Genomic DNA, 5,845 nt, shown 5'->3' with positions numbered 1-5,845 from the left:
GTTCCGAACCACTTCATCTGTCGTTCTTTCCTTCAGGATGTGTGTACACAAGATAAACCTAGTCGAGGTTGTTGATTTGTGCGTTTCATATAGTGTTTTCACCCCCGTCCCTTAGTACTTTTATGCGTCAAATGAGCTCTTAGGAGCCATTTTAGTAATAATCTGTGTATTTTAGTGTGCCTTGAGTTTCAGGAATACTTAGTGAGAAATTGGTCTTTTTAGACCCGTTTCTTGATGATTTAGGCCACTACATGGTCCCGAGGGAGTTCGGGACGACTTTTGTCGACTTACGGGAGCCTTAGATGTTCATGATTGAGCCCCGGAAGTTAGACTCGGTGTTGCGGACGAAGAGCTTCCCGCCCGGTTGATCTCCCCTCGCCCATCGGGTGAGCAAGCAGAGAATCAGGACGTCAGAAGGCGCCCGACGGGCGGAGTCTCGCCCGGTGCCCATCGGGCGCCCATCAAGAACTTCAGCCGCTAGAATCGCCCTCCGCCCGACCGGGCGCGCGGAGAAGGTTTCCAGAAAGTCGCCCTACGCCCGTCGGGCAGCCGTGCGCCCGTCGGGCGGATTTCGAGCTTCTCGCCCGTCCGGCGGAGAGCCGCCCGACCGGGCGACGACAACCCTGGAGCCTTTAGCGCGCGGTTTTATTCCGGTTTTCTCTTATGTTTTTAGGCTAAACTATAAATATAGCCTTTGTTAATTTTGTGAGGGATCTTATTATCTTATTTTCTAGTATTAAGCACTTAGATTATTTTCCTAAGCTTAGTTTTTCTCTCAAATTTAGTTCAAAACACTTAGTTTCAAATTCAATAAAAATTCAAGCTTTCCTTTGCCATTGTTCTTCAATTAGGTATTGTTCTTTATTTCAATCATTTATTTTGCTTTAATTATGTCTTCAATCATGCTAATTTCTTTGTTTATTGTTAATATGCTTGAGTAGTCTAATTTCTGGGGTTTGGGGATCCATGAATAATATGAAGGGATATTGAATAATTGTGATTGTTGGCATTGTTATTAATTCCTATTGATTGGTTTATTTCACTATACAATTAGATTTGCGCAGGTTTAATTGTGGTAGTCTTGCAATATCAAATTAAGATTCGAGAGATGCAATTTGATGTTTAGGCTTGTGTCAATAGGTGGAATTGGAGTTAATACGTAGCGAGAGCCCGTTAATTCTAAGTCTATGATTAGTATTGATTCGAGAGAGCATGCTAGTCTAATTAATTACTTTGTTGATTATCGTGATTGTTCATTATCCTGGATTGTTAATTGTTGGTGAACCTATGCCCTAGATTCCTTAATATATTGATTCCTAGTTGTTTAATTATCGCCGTAGTTTAGTAAACCGTCAAACAAACTCTTGTTCCCAATAGTCTAGTCTAATTGATTAATAGTAGAAAGAACACTGGTTCCCTGTGGATTCGATCCTGACTTCCCTTGCTACCTAGCTAGTGGACCTTAGGTTATTTTTGATTAGGTAATACGACTTTAGCCTGTCAAAATTTGGCGCCGTTGCCGGAGGGGAGGGAGTAGAGAGAGGGGGTCGGGACAGAGAGGTAGTCCGGCTCCACAGGAGGAGCATGGGTCTTCAGAGGAGTTAGGGGCCATTCATCAGAGGTTGGGCAGACTTGAGCTCGGTTTCCATGGGTTTGCCGCGGATCACCAGAGGACTATGTTCCCTTTCTACGATCAGTACGCCAGGCAGGGCTACATTGCCCCAGATCATCAGCACCCTTCCTGGTTTACTTACCCCACAGAGGGGTACGGAGCCCCCGGTTCCATGGGCACCTTCACGCCTACCCACTACGGGGGGTTTGGAGCGGGCAGTAGCGCCTATGGTGGCCAAGGTGGCCAAGGTGGCGATGGTGATGATGGTGATGATGGCCAAGGCCATCAGTGATGCTGTTGATGATAATGATGGTTCGGTACCCCTTGAGCCAATGAGGACATTATCTGATTTGGTTTATGGGGGGTTCACATTACCTGTATATATTAGGTATGTTTTTCTTTTCTTTTCGCATTTCTTTATTTTGGTGTGTTTCTTTGGTGTGTTTAATGCTTTCTAGATTAGTTTATTGCTTTGAAAAAAAAATACAAAAATACGTTCCGATGAATACAATATCATGCTTCCCTGTGCCCCTTGAGCGGAAATTGTTTTGATTCTTGGTATTTGATGATGGGCAATGTAGATGTGTTAGCCATGATTTGATATTCGATTGCTTTAATGCCTAAACATGAGTCAACTCCGACTAACTACTTGTGGACTTGGTGCTTGACTAGTTGACTTGGTTAGGATTGTTAGGTTATGATACATATGACAATTCATAAATCATGCGGAAAAACCATAAAGCCAGGAAAACATATTATTTACACATAATCATTTAGCATAGTTTAGATGCATACTCTTTGTTGCGTGCCCTCCCTAGCTGCGCCCGAACCGAACAAGAACAAGTCTTTAGGACTCCAAGTGTCGTCCCTCCGTAGATAGTCCACAGCACGTCCGGATCCGCCTTAAGATTGACCAACTAGAATCGCCCTTAAGGTACTTAGAATTTTCGGCACTTTATAGGCAATTGTATGACTGAATTTTGCTCTCAAAAACTCACTTTGAATACTTGAATGCTCGATGTAAATATGTGACCCTAGGCACCTATTTATAGAGTTATGGAAAAGGATTTGGAATCCTATTAGGATACTAATTTATTTAATTATAATCCTACTAGGACTCTAATTAAATAAACTAAATCTTTTAGGATTAGATTTAATCATATGACAAATCCCGGTAGATTTAGGATTCGAGTAGCACACAAACACACACGCACGCACAGCAGCCCACGAGGGGCGCCATGCGCGCGCGCGCGCAGCCCGCGAGCTCGCAGCCCACTGCCGCAAGCCCACACGCTGCCGTAGTCTTGGCGCGCGCTGGGCCTGCCTTGCGGTGGGCCTGGCGCAGCCTTGGCTGGTGCGTTTGTGGCGCGCTGGCTTGCTGGGCGATGGCCCGGCTTCGTGCTGGGCCTTCGTCTGGCAAGCCTCGTCCGATGCTAATTCGTACGATACGCTTCCGATTAATTTCCCGATTCCGGAATTCATTTCCGATACGAACAATATTCAATATTTCCGATTCCGGAATCAATTTCCGTTTCGAACAAATATTTAATATTTCCGTTTCCGGAATTATTTTCCGATTCCGATAATATTTCCGATTCTGACAATATTTCCGTTTCCGGCAATATTTCCGATTCCGGCAATATTTCCATTTCCGATAATATTTTCCGATACGTACCATGTTTCCGTTTCCGGCAACATCTACGACTTGGATAATATTTATATTTCCGATACGATCCATATTTCCGTTTCCGGCAATATCATCGTTTCCGGAGTATTCATTTCTTGCCTGTGACGATCTCAGCTCCCACTGAAACCAAGATCCGTCGATTCCGAATATCCATAGATGGAGTATTTAATGCCATTAAATACTTGATCCGTTTACGTACTATTTGTGTGACCCTACGGGTTCAGTCAAGAGTAAGCTGTGGATTAATATCATTAATTCCACTTGAACTGAAGCGGCCTCTAGCTAGGCATTCAGCTCACTTGATCTCACTGAATTATTAACTTGTTAATTAATACTGAACCGCATTTATTAGACTTAACATTGAATGCATACTTGGACCAAGGGCATTATTTCCTTCAGTCTCCCACTTGTCTTTAGGGACAAGTGTGCATTTCCTAATTCCTTTGTCGCTCGATGCTTGCTCTTGAACATAAGGCAAGAGTTGTCATCCTTATTATGTCCAGAGGTGTTTTTCGGTTTCAGAGTTCAACTGATAAAATAAACAGATAATCATAGCCTATGATTCATCCGAGCACGGCCATGCATTTCACAGTTTCTAGCTCTCCGAGTGGCCTTGTACAACTTTTAAGCATCTCATCCCGATTTATGGGAGGACAATCCCAATCTTGCGATCTTGAGATTAGACTTCGTTTGATAGGTGATTACCTGAGCGTTGCCTTTATAGCCTCCTTTTACGGTGCGACGGTTGGTCAACGTCAAAGCAACCAGTTCTCAAACAAGTAATCTCAAATCACTCAGGTATTGAGGATTTAGTGTCTAATAATTTTAATGAAATTTACTTATGACAGATTTTCATCTCTTACAGTAAAGTTTCATAGGTCTTGTCCGATACTAGTCTTCCCAAAGTAAGTATCTATGCAAATGATTATGACATTGCCATGTCCACATAGTTCAAGAAACAGAACTACTAGTCATCTTGCATTCTAGTCGTCTAACGTTTTCTATGCGTCCAATTTAATAGAAAACTCCGACTAGGGACCATTTTCAACCTTTGACATTCAAGTTCACTTGATAGACATTTCTTAGTCACAGGACTGGTCCTGACAGTCTATCTTGAATATATCGTCAAATTGAAGGGACTCATCATTTAATACTAAACCAAGATTAAATGGAATATGAAAAATACATTTCATATATGATAAATGTTCAACCCCTAATGTTTTACCACCATGGGCCTCAAACCCATCTTCCAAAATAGTTCATGGAATTCAAAGCTATGCTTGATTTCCAGCGCTACAATGTGAGTGTTGTTTCTCACTTGTTGCATAGGTTTAGTTATCATGCTTTGCAAATCTTAATATCCTTTTCAACGAATGTTCTTCGAGAAATGATGATAAGAACTTTTGAGTATGTTTATTTTGTGATCTAGTCTTTCTTGCTACATTAGTGGTTCTACGCATTTTGCAATGAAGAACCATTAAGTCAACAGACATGTGATCTTCCCAAGTTCAATGAAGAACTCATATAAACAACTCTATTTTATTGCTTCTTAGGCAATAAGTACTTTTACTTCAACTTTATAGGTTGCTAGTGATGCCTTGTTTGGAATTACTTATCCAAGCAGTTCACAGATATATGGAATACTTTCCAGCTGTATCTTAGAACATAGAAATTAATATTTTAATTTCCCACGCAACAACTCATGGTCTCCAATCCATGTTGCCATTTCGAAACACGATGCTCTTTAGCTCGTCCTTGTCAATGGTTAACTCCAACGGGTCTTTGCTTGATCCTTTGCCAGTGTTTATGCGTGTAGCATCAATATTTAGCATATCTTTATTTCCTTGAATCAAGAACTATTCCTATGTACCTTTTCAAGTACCATAAGTATTCTTGATCTCAATCTAGTTGATCTTCACTTAGATCAATAGAGACTGGTATATGTTCGTCATGCCTAAAGTCATACGATACGTTTTTGGCGATCCTCATATTATATCATACATGATAAATTCTTTTGCAGAATAATTCTCAATTGAATTGTATTCATGTAACTTTAGCTCATTCAATTTCAGTAGATACTGAATCCAGCTAAATTCTTTGACATATAATATAGGTTAAGAATCTCACTTAGATCCTTTGATGTTTTAACTTAGTAAATGCTTATACATAGTTCAAACATTCTTTTACTTAGATTTATTCACATGGGTCGAATATCTCCAATGGAGTATTTCATGTTGGATTTAGTAAATGCCATTACTTAATCCAAAACAATATTATAAGATCTTTGTAAATAGATCTTAGTACCCAGTATGTACTAAGTTTCGCCTTGGTCCATCATTGATGAATAATTTCAAATCTAAGTCATTAGCATTTGAATGTTATTTCACAATAGAGAGATATGTGTGTGATACACACAGGACCAATCAAGTTTTTATGTACTCCCACTAAACTTCTTATATATCTATAAGAATCATGTACATTTTATGAAACTAAAATACTTATTAGCTTCACTAAAATACATTTCTAATTCCCAATTGCTTGCTTAA

Source organism: Spinacia oleracea, chromosome 6 (genome assembly GCF_020520425.1).
Source record: "Spinacia oleracea cultivar Varoflay chromosome 6, BTI_SOV_V1, whole genome shotgun sequence".
Lineage (NCBI taxonomy): Eukaryota > Viridiplantae > Streptophyta > Magnoliopsida > Caryophyllales > Amaranthaceae > Spinacia > Spinacia oleracea.
Note: the sequence above shows the minus strand (reverse complement) of the source record.